The 10,748-nt window shown below is 52.9% G+C and overlaps 1 long non-coding RNA gene across 1 annotated transcript; it reads left to right on the top strand.

Moving 5' to 3' along the window:
* The first annotated feature begins 7,610 nt into the window (after nt 1-7,610).
* LOC113886443 lies at nt 7,611-8,718 on the top strand. Its single transcript, XR_003509441.1, has 2 exons — nt 7,611-7,807; nt 8,338-8,718. It is a non-coding gene; the product is annotated as an uncharacterized LOC113886443 (long non-coding RNA).
* Nucleotides 8,719-10,748: the final 2,030 nt, after the last annotated feature.

Here is a 10,748-nt window from a genome sequence, read left to right as displayed (position 1 = left end):
GACTTTCACTTTCACTTTTCATTCATCCTTCAGAACCCAGTTTGACTGTCACCTACTAGGGATACTTGGGGATTGGCCAGGATCCTGTGATGCCACAGAAATGGATTCAGTCTGTCCACACAAACAGGGAAGGGGTGGTCCCCAAAGGGCTGATGCTGTCACAAGGGAAAAGGACACTGGACACGTGGGGACACTGCCCAAGACTATGCTGCCCTCTCTGGTCCCCAGCGTGGGCCTGGAGCTCCTGTGGGAATGCACACCAGTCCTGGCACTGACCACATCGCATCCTTGGTGGCTGGATTCTTGCCTGCCTCCCCGTCCCTGTGAGCGCCTGTTAAAGACCTGGCCTGGCTCAGCTGGGCCCTCTGGGTTGGCACAGTGTCCAGCACACAGATGCCCCCAGATGGTGGATGTGGCAGGGGTTTGAGGGGCAGATAGAAACTCAGAAACACAATGAACTGAGAGGTCTGTGAGGGGGGCCTGAGGCCAAGGCAGATGGATGGTAAACAGGCTGGGAAACAGTCCTTTCTGTTCAGGGTTTTCTTTCTCAAGAACAGGGGAGACTGGTAGTGTATTCTTTGGGCAAGTGTTTGACAATGTTCAGGGAAACTAGGCAGATGCTCACACTCTGTTCAGCAGGTCCACCCTGTAGACACAACCCAAATGAGCGTGCGTCCCACTGAGATGTTACATGAGGCCCCAGAGCAGCTTCGTTCCCAAGAGCCCCAAACTGGAAAGAACCCTAATGTCCCTCTTGGTGAAATGGACTCTTTGTGGACTATTCACAAAATGCAAAGTTTGTGTTAGAATTGACTCGTCCTACACCAGTTGGGGGTTGAGAACCCTCATCCAGCTAAGAAGGAAACACCAAATCTGTTTGGGGAACATGTTTAAACCAGAGGAACTTAGAATTGAATTTAGATGATGAAGCAAATAAAAACGATAGCATTTATCTTTTCGTGCTGAGATCAGAAATCTGTTTGTATCTTTGGCATTTTTAGAACTTAGAAAGTTTAAGCAAATTGGGCAGATTTGAGTGTTAACATCAGACTTGCGATTCTAATTTTAAATGTGCTCTTGAGTCATTGGTTTCCACCTGTGATTGTAAAGCTGAAATCCTATGAAGTGGTAAACAGTTTTTGATATTTAAAAATTGCCATAATTATAAGTTTAATATACCTGATTGATAAGGATCACTTAAGGACTTGGGAAGATTTGTTAGTCAGATAATTGAAAAACTTAGAAAATGAAATACAATACACTTTGATTGCAGCTTAAAATGTTTAAAGGAGTTTAATTAAGTAAGTAGGTAAATGCTGCAAACATTAATCAAAGTTTGCCTTAAAAATGATTGTTAAAATTGGCTGGATCTATTCATAGAATAAGATTTGTAAATTGCATTTAAAAGCTCAGTGAAGAATTGGGACTTAAAAACCAAAGTATTTCTGAAAGTCTTTTCTCTGCCCATAAGCTGCTCTCAAACATGCCAGAAAAATCCATGGGCTGGGACCAGAAGGAGGCTGGAGGGGCGATGACTCGGCAGCCACTTGCCCAGCCAACATCCTGGACCAATGGAGCAATATGTCTGGCAGGTGGTGCCTATGAGGGGGTGATGTGAGCCCTGGATCCAGGCTCCCACCTTCCTCTCTCCATCCCCAACTCGGAGACACTCCCCCAAAGCAGCCTCTAGGGTCTGCAGAGACCTGGGGTCACTAGATGTCCCAGGCCCTGTGCCTCACAGCCTCTGTGAGAAATGAGCCTGGACACCCCCTGACACCCTCTGGTCTTCAGAGCCTCTTGTCGCTTGGCGTTGCCCTCTGTGGTGGGCAGAATATGTGTGTCTGTGTGTTAGCTGCTCAGTTGTGTTTGACTCTTTGTGACCCCATAGACTGTAGCCCGCCAGGCTCCCCTGTCCATGGAATTCTCCAGGCAAGAATACTAGAGTTGCCATTCCGTTCTCCAGGGGATCTTCCCAACCCAGGGATCAAACCCAGGTTTCCTTCATTGAAGGCAGATTCTTTACTGTCTGAGCCACCAGAGAAGCCCTGATGGGCAGAATAATAAATGCCACCCCTAAAGATATCCGGGTCTTAAACTCTGGAATCTGAGAAGTGAAAGTGAAAGTGAAGTTGCTCAGTCATGTCCAACTCTTTGCGACCCTGTGGACTTTAGCCCACCAGGCTCCTCTGTCCATGGGATTCTCCAGGCAAGAACACTGGAGTGGGTTGCCATTTCCTTCTCCAAGGGATCTTCCCAACCCAGGGATTGAACCCCAGCCCCCCACATTGCAGGCAGACGCTTTATCCTCTGAGCCACCAGGGAAGCTCGAATCTGCAAATATTACCTTAAATGACAAAAGAGACTTTGCTGATGTGATGGAATTAAGGTTTCTGTGATTAAGGAGTATTATCCTGGATTATCTGGGTGGGCCCTAAATGTGATCACAAATGTCCTCATAAGAGAGAGGCAGAGAGAGATTTGCTGAGAAGAGGGGGCGATAGAGTACTGAAGCAGGAGGCTGCTCTCCCAAGCGCAAGACATCGAGCTCTGGAAGCTAGAAAGGGCGAAGAGGAAGATTTTCCCATGAGCCTCTGGAGGGAGCAAGTCCCTGCCGTCCGCCTGATTTCAGCCCAGGAAGACACTGACTGTGACCGCTGGACCCCCGGCTGTCAGAGAAGCAGCGTGTGGTTTTAAGCCGCCACGTTGGTGGTCACTGTCCCAGCAGCAGGAGGAAACAGGTACGCCAGCAGCGAGCACGTTCTTGACCTTGGCTCCCTGTGATGCTGCTGCTCTGCTCGGGGGGTGCCCACGGCCTCTGCTGACCGCATGGACCGAGGAGGGGCCTGGGAAGATTTCAGTCCCTCCTCTTCCCCAGTGAGCTGCTGACATCTCAGTGTTTAGGGGAGGACATCTTGGCACCTGTCCAAGTCATTGGTGCAGGGTTCCCTAACCGGACCGTGGTACCATTGTCAGTGGGTGAGGCTAGCGTGGGAATGAGCTCAGAGCCTCTGCAAGTCTGCAGGCGGCCCACCCTGGGGCCTGGCTGTGGGTCCCTTTCTTCATCTGCCGGTCCTTAACGCAGCCTCCCCTGCAGGTTTCCTTGCCGAGGTAGAGTGGATTGCACACTGGGGCTGAACCACACTGGTGGCCATCTTCCCCTGTCACTACCGCTGAGCCTCAGACCGCCGGAGACCCTAGGCTACTGCATGCCAGACTGGCACCTCCAGCACCTCACTGTCTCCACCCGCTTCCTGCACTCCTGGCAGGCGTGGTCTAGTTCTCCTGATATCTCAGGGATGCCTGCTGTTAGATCAGGGGAGACAAGCCAAACATTTCACAACCAACCCCAGAGGCCACACCAATTCACATCGCAGTTAAGCTGAAGTTCACAGGCAACAAAGTATGATCCAGGGATCTCCAAAGGGCGCTGACCTGCTTCTTGGGGAGGCGCGAGACAATCAATCTGTTGGGGTAAGGAAAGAAATGTCAGAACTCCCGTTTGTATTTATTTTTAGCTCATTCTTTTAAATGTCCACTTCTTTAATATCTTTTATATTAGCTTTAATGTATTAGAAGTTTAAGGATACATCTACAACTGAATAACCTGAAACTCGGCTTTCCTGGTGACTCAGTGGTAAAGAACCCACCTGCCAATGCAGGAGATGTGGGTTTGATCCCTGGGTTGGGAAGATCCCCTGGAGAAGGAAATGGCAACCCACTCTCGTATTCTCGCATGGGAAATCCCATGGACAAAGGAACCTAGCGGGTCCATGGGGTTGCAAAAGAGTTGCACACGGCTGAGTGACTAAAAAAAAAAAAAAGCAAAAAACATGAAACGATGAGACTAATGCTTTAAACTTTTTACTTAATGAAGCTGATGAGTAAAGAACATTTTTACCCCGCTAATCTAACTGTCAGGCATTTATTAATTATCTACCATAGGCAAAGAACTGTGCTAGATGGTGGGGGGGATTTTTAAAAAGAGAGTGCATAGGATATGGTTTCTAGCAGAGAGGTTAGACGTGCTGCTCTGAAGGACAGCTTAGGGATAGTATTTGTAACTCACACCACAGACAAGGGTTAATTTCCCTAAAATATAAAGAGCATTTACAAATCAACAAGAAAACAACTAACAGTCTAATTGGGGGAGGGGAGAGGCTGGGCAGAGGAGATTCACAGAAATTAACTATAAATGGCCATTGAACATGTGAAATATGCTCACTCATCATAAGTGGGACACATGTCAAAAGAACCCTGAAATACCAGTTTCCCCCCATTATGTTTTCCAAAATCCACAATGTGAGAGCAGGCGCTAGTGATGGCAAGGGAGGCAGGTCATCTACTACAACAGTGGCGGCTTCAGGATTACACACACACCTCCAAGTTGGCCACTCATCTTCTCGGAATTTACCTACCAATATACACCCCTGTGGCAAATAAATTGCATGTATCCATACAGGGGGGTCTCACTTGGGCTTAAAGAAGTAGGAAGCTCTATATGTTCAGATGGGCTTCCTGGTGGCTCAGTGGTAAAGAACCCATCTGCCAATGCAGGAGATGTGGGTTCAATCCTTGGGTTGGGAAGATCCCCTGGAAAAGGAAATGGTAACCCACTCCGGTATTATCGCCAGGAAAATCCCATAGACAGAGGAACCTGGTGGGCTGCATACAGTCCACGGGGTTGCAAAGAGGTGGACACGAGTGAGTGACTGAGCAGGCACGCACGCACCCACAACAGGTCAGACCTCTGCATAGGTAGGGAAGCGAGCTGGAAAAGGAGCCACAGAGCCCTGCTCCTGGTCTTCACAGGGGCTGTGTTAAGCTCTCCAGCCTCAGTTCCTTACCGGGAACGAACACTGCCCAGCCCTTAAGCCCTGGGCTCGCCGGATGCCGCGTTAACACAGGGCCAGTAGTTGACTGTCAGTTGCTGGGGATTTTCCAGTACCAGGCTCTGTGCTCTGGGCTTCACATAGATTAGCTCACGGAAGCCTCACAACAGCCCCATGAATGGGCTGCTTTCTGCATCTCAGTTTCCAGGTGCTGCAAGTGAGGCTTAGTAAAGAGGTTAAATAACTTTATGTCGCACAGTGACAAAGCAAGTTTCCCCTAGCTCTCTCTCTCCAAGCGAAGTGAAAGTGAAAGTTGCTCGGTCATGTCCGACTCTTTGCGACCCCACGGGCTATACAGTCCATGGAATTCTCCAGGCCAGAATGCTGCAGTGGGTAGCCATTCCCTTCTCCAGGGGATCTTCCCAACCCAGGAATTGACTGGGGTCTCCTGCATTGCAGGCGAATTCTTTACCAACGGAGCTATCCAAAGCTGAACATATTCCTTTCCTTATGGACAGTAAGACATCAAACACATCTGGGCTGGTATGTTGCTATTTCTTATTGGGGTCCCCCAAAGCACCCAGTTCCGGAAGGGGCTGCAGCCTCATGGGCTCTGCTGTCCCAAGGGTTGATTCTGGCTGCAGGTCTGTCCTTCCCGTGTCTCGGGAACAAAGCACGCGGCAGATGTGGGCTGCAAAGCAACGTGGGCAGCACTGCTGTCCTGGGCAGCGGCTGGGAGATGCCGCCCAGCCCAGGGGAGCAGAGAGGGGCTGCCATGCAGCGCAGAGGGGCACAGTCCCCTAGTTCTCCCCAGTCACCCTAAACAAGGAGGAGGAATGCCACACTACCCCTCAGAGAGGCTTTCCATCCCCGGAGTTAGAGGAATTCCCCATCCCCCTCCAAGTCTTATTTTCGAGTTGGTGCTGTCTCTTGTCCTCTGCTGGAGTGGAGGCTCTGAGAGACACGGCCTGAGGTGCATAGACTTAGGCCATTTTCTGTCTTTTTTTTTTGTTTGTTTGTGTGTTTAGTCGCTAAATTGTGTCTAGAGGATTCCCAGGTGGTCCTAGTGGTAAAGAACCCACCTGCCAGTGCAGAAGACTTAAGAGACACGGGTTTGATCTTTGGGTAGGGAAGATCCCCTGGAGAAGGACATGGTAACCCACTCCAGTGTTCTTGCCTGGAGAACCCCATGCAAGGGTTGCAAAGAGTTGGACATGACTGAAGCAACTTAGCGAGCATGCACATTCTATAAGTCATGTCTGACTCTTTGCAACCCCATGGACTGTAGCCTGCCAGCATCCTCTGTCTTCCACTGTCTTCTGGAATTTGCTCAGATTCATGTCCATTTGGTCAGTGATGCTATCTAACCATCTTAGGCCATTTGTTACCCAACAGGAGATGTCTGTTGAATGAATAAACTGAGGCAGGAGGTAGATGCCCTCCCCTACATCCCCTGGGTGAACAACTGGAGTTCATTTCCTGTGGACAGAAACTCCAAAATATCAATAGCAGGACAATCAAGAGAGGAGATTGGGCTGTGCCAGGATAAAAAATAAGAGACCACATATCTCTCATTCTTGAAGTCAAGGAGACCTTGTTGACTAGAAAGCTCCTTGGAGGTCAAAAGAGGAATGATGCCAAGGCTACCCAGAGGCCTCTTCAGTGGAATCCATCTCGGCTGAGAGACGCATGGGCGCACACGGGAGGATCCTGAGATACACCACAGACAGACTCAGAACCACGCAAATCGAAATAATCGGCCAAAGGAAACCTGGAAAAGATGCCCCATAAAAGTGATTCAAACTACCAGGAGGGTGTGACTCTCTCTGAGTCCGCCTCTATGTCGGTCCACAAGTACCATACTCTTTTCCTCCTAATAAACTTGTTTCACTACTTTCTGTCTTTGTGGGAATTCTTCTCTGCAAAGGTGAAGGGCCAGGGTCCTTGCCACTGACCACTGGTCTAGTGGCTAGGATTCAATGCTGCAGCCCGACCTCAGCCTCTGGCCAGGAACTGAAATCCGGCTTCAAGCCACTGCACGCTGAGGCCACCCAAGATAAAAAGGAAGGAATGGATGAGCGTAGAGTCCATCCCAGCGCTCTGCTTGCTCCCAGGGAGGAGGACCATGAGGGGACCCCAGGGCCACCACCCAGGGAGGGCATAGACCTGGGGGCCTCAAGTCCTTCCACTCTGTCTCACACCATCTGCTCCCCATCACAGGTCCTTCATAGGGGAGGCGTCAGGCGTGCCAGGACTGGAGGTTGTCAGCTTGGGAAACTTGGAGGCGGGCTAATTTGTCTCCCCCACCCCTTAGAAAGGGGCACCCTATGTGATCAGGGGAGAAGGTTTGGCTTTCTCTGGTAGCTCCTAAGTTAGAGAACACAAGGGCCGCTGGTAGTTACCGAGCGAGTTCTGTCCCTTTGGGGTTGATGTTGCAGAAGCTGAAGTTTGGCGGGTTTGCTGCGGCTGGCGCTGGGTGCTATTTTTATATGTGGTCTGGCTTTGGTGGGTTTGTACACTAGTCTCTCACGATCCGCCGTGCCCTGGGCTTGCCTGGTGCCCGGCTCCTCCCTTTCCGTGGGGTTGGTGGTAGCTGGGGCGCCCTGAGGCTGTCTGCACCCGCTTCCCGCGGCCCTGCAGGCTGTGGGGGAGCCACAGGGGTCCGCGAAGGGCAACAGCCGCCTGCAAATCTGCTGCTGCCGGACCTGCTCCGGCAGTGACGGAGCCGGCGCGCTCGTCACTCCCTGAGCTCCCCGCTGAGTGCGCAGGGCAGGCGGGGCCCCCTCGCCCTAACCCTGAGCGGCAGCCCCTCCTTCCACTTGCAGCAGGCTAACTGGTAGCGGTTCACGTCCCTGCTTAGTAGGAAAGAACGGATCGTGATGCCAAGGGTAGAGCCCGGTTGATTCGCTGGGAGCTGCGAGGACTCCCGAGGGGGTCTGGGCTCCAGAGGTCGGCCCCACGCTGGCCACGGCAACGAGGTGACCATGAAGGCGGGGCGAGAGGGCATCCCCTGTGGACGCTCCATGACTTCATATCTTGGGGTGTCCAGCGGGTCCCGGGAGAAAGCCCAGCTGTTTAGGCAAGCCCTTCACCCGGACCCCGAGCGCACGTGCTCCTCCTGCCCAAAGAAGCAGCCGCCAGAGGGCGCAAGATAGGCAAACCCAGCCCCGAGCGGCGGCCGCCCCACCTGTTCTGGGCCGCCCGCCGGGAGCGTTGGCGGTGCTGGTTGGAAATCGCTGCGGCGGATCGCTCCATCCACCGTGGCGGCGCACGCTCCGCGGGGCAGGGGTCATTCTAGGCGGTGTCCCAGCGTGGGTAAATACGCCTTTCCCGGGGTAAGACGTTGATTCCCTGGTCACTTCCCTTTCTGCCCCGCTGATGCGCTGGCGGGAGAATCTTTTTAACCCTTGCTGATGCTTTATTCTTAAAAACAGAGAGACAGCTCGGAGCCCTCGGCTGGCAAAGGGATCCAGCTAGAAACATCACACTGTTTGTTTTGTTTCCACAGGATGTGTTTTTACAGTTTGCTTCTATTGATGACAAGTGATGGTGGTTTTCCAGTGATGGTAGTTGACAAACATCCCGCAGAAGATAAATTATTTAGAAGTGTGTTGACTGAAAGAAAAGCATGAATAAATAATCATACAAGGGGACTGAGGATGTGACAGAAGTCAGGAAGACGTATATTACTCAAGCTGGAAAAAACAGGGTTCTGAAGCAAGATGGTGATCACCTGCTGGATCAGAAACTCATTTTATTACTGTGTCTTTTTCTTGGGCTTTTTTGATGCCTTGAACCTGGGTCTCAAGGATTTTGGAAACCTGGATCAAGTATTTCTTTATTAAATGTGTGCGAGGCTTTTCTGTGAGGCCATGCACTGTTCTATGTGCTTCACTGGTGTGTCTCACTTCATCCTCACAGCTTATGAGACCAGTACTACTCTCTCGTTTCACACGAAGAAACTGTGATGCCGAGGGGCGGGGGGCGGTTAGTTAACTGCACAAAGGTAAGAGCTGGGATTTGAACCCAATATGGTTGGCTCTGGGCTTCCCAATGGGCACTAGTGGTAAAGAACCCGTCTGCCAGTGCAGAAGACACAGGAGACACGAGTTCGATCCCTGGGTTGGGAAGACCCCCTGGAAGAGGACATGGCAACCCAATCCAGTGTCCTTGCCCGGGCAATTCCATGGACAGAGGAGCCTGCTGGGCTACAGTCCATGGGGTCTCAAAGAGGCGGACACGACTGAAGGGACTGAGCAGGCGCGCACACACAGGGTTGGCTCCAGAGTCTGTGCTGTGAACTCTCATGGGCTTCCTAGCCCTCACTCGCAGCAGCTCAGTGTCAGCGTGACAGCTTGGTTCCCAGGTTTTCAAAGGCATTTCTAGGCAGAGGATGCTCTGCAGAAACGCAGGCCCGTTGCCAGGCCTCTTGGGGCTGCACCGTCCTTTACTGCAGAGATGCACTAGGGCCGCGGCATCAAGGGGGCCCCCTGTGTTTTGGAAACTGGGGGAGACTCAAAGGGTTTGGGTGGAAACCCTCTCTATAGGCGACAGTCACCGCTCCCTCAGCTGGTGTCCCCCGGTCGGGGAAAGCTGACAGCAGTAAGAGTGGCCATTGTCCTTCTGGGGCAGAGTTAGGGGAGTGCTGGTGACCGAGCACTGGTCGCGGCAGGCTCCCCTTCAGGCTGCAGGGGCGGTGCTGGAGGATGCTCCGACTTCCCACCGCAGGGGAGTGGACCAGGTGCCTGCTGGCCCGGGGAGCAGCCTGGCCTGAGTCCTGAAGGTCTCAGGGGGCGCTTCCCCTCCCTCCCGCACATCCTTTACTGCAGCCTTCTCGCCGTGCCCGGTCTAGTGTCTTTTCTCCTTCTTGAAACTTCTTCCATTGCCAGGTACCCTCCAAGATGCGTGGAGGATGGTGAGTAGGACCCCAAGGGAAAAAGAAGGGCGAGTCCTGGTGACACAATCATGGGGCAGGGGCTCCTTGGAGGTCACAGAGAAAGCCTAGAGGTGCTGGGGTCCCCGTGGACCAGGAAATCCTGTCCTCGGTCTCAGGGCAGGCTCTGGGGTCTAGCTCTCCCCTGGGCTGCAGGTCATGGTCTGTCCTAGGAGAGCTGCAGTCAGTGACCCAAGACCACCGTGGGGGCGCTCAGGTCATCTGTGCATTGTGGGACCTGCCTGTCCCTGGGCTAGTCCAGAGCCTCGGCGCCCGGGCTGCCTGCCCCCTGACCTCAAGCCTAGCTGCTTGGGAGCCACGTTTGCCGTTTGTATTCACCGTTCCAGAAGCAGGAAGCAGCACCCTCCAAGAGAAGAAGAGAGTTGTCAAGTCAACCAGGGTTTGTCCTTCTCTTGTGGCCTCATGAGATCCAGATTCAAGCCTCCCCACTTCTGGAGACCCTGTCCAGAGGTGGCATTTCCCCACCACTTCCAATCCTGTGTCCCAAAGACTGGCCCTCGGGGGAGAACTTGACCTCAAGCCCCTTCTCCTGGCTGCCTGTGCCCGGATGCCCTGACTCTCTTTGCGTTTCCGCTGACAGTCTGGGAGGCAGCCCATCCCTTGCCAGGATTCCAGATGGGTGGAACAGCCCCTCCCCCACTCCCTCCATCTGTCAGGGCCCTCCTGGCCCACAGATTGGCCCTGGCCCTTGGCCTTGAGGCTGAGAAACTGTGATGTGCTGAAAGGAAATCAGGATGTGGATGCGCAGAGCTCTCTAATGAGATGTGAAGCATCCAGAGTGCCAGGGCTGTGCCTCCAGGCACCAGTGCCACCGCCATCCTTGTCAGCATCGCCCAGACAGGGCGTGACAAGCCCAGGACCCCGGGAAGCTGGCCTGCTGTCCTTCCATGAGCAAAGTGGACAGGGAGGCCCTGGCCCTGGAGAGGAGGCGGCGGTGCTGGCTACAATGAACCTGGGTGGGAAAC

This window comes from Bos indicus x Bos taurus, chromosome 29, assembly GCF_003369695.1.
Source record: "Bos indicus x Bos taurus breed Angus x Brahman F1 hybrid chromosome 29, Bos_hybrid_MaternalHap_v2.0, whole genome shotgun sequence".
Lineage (NCBI taxonomy): Eukaryota > Metazoa > Chordata > Mammalia > Artiodactyla > Bovidae > Bos > Bos indicus x Bos taurus.
This window is presented reverse-complemented; position numbering and strand designations above follow the sequence as displayed.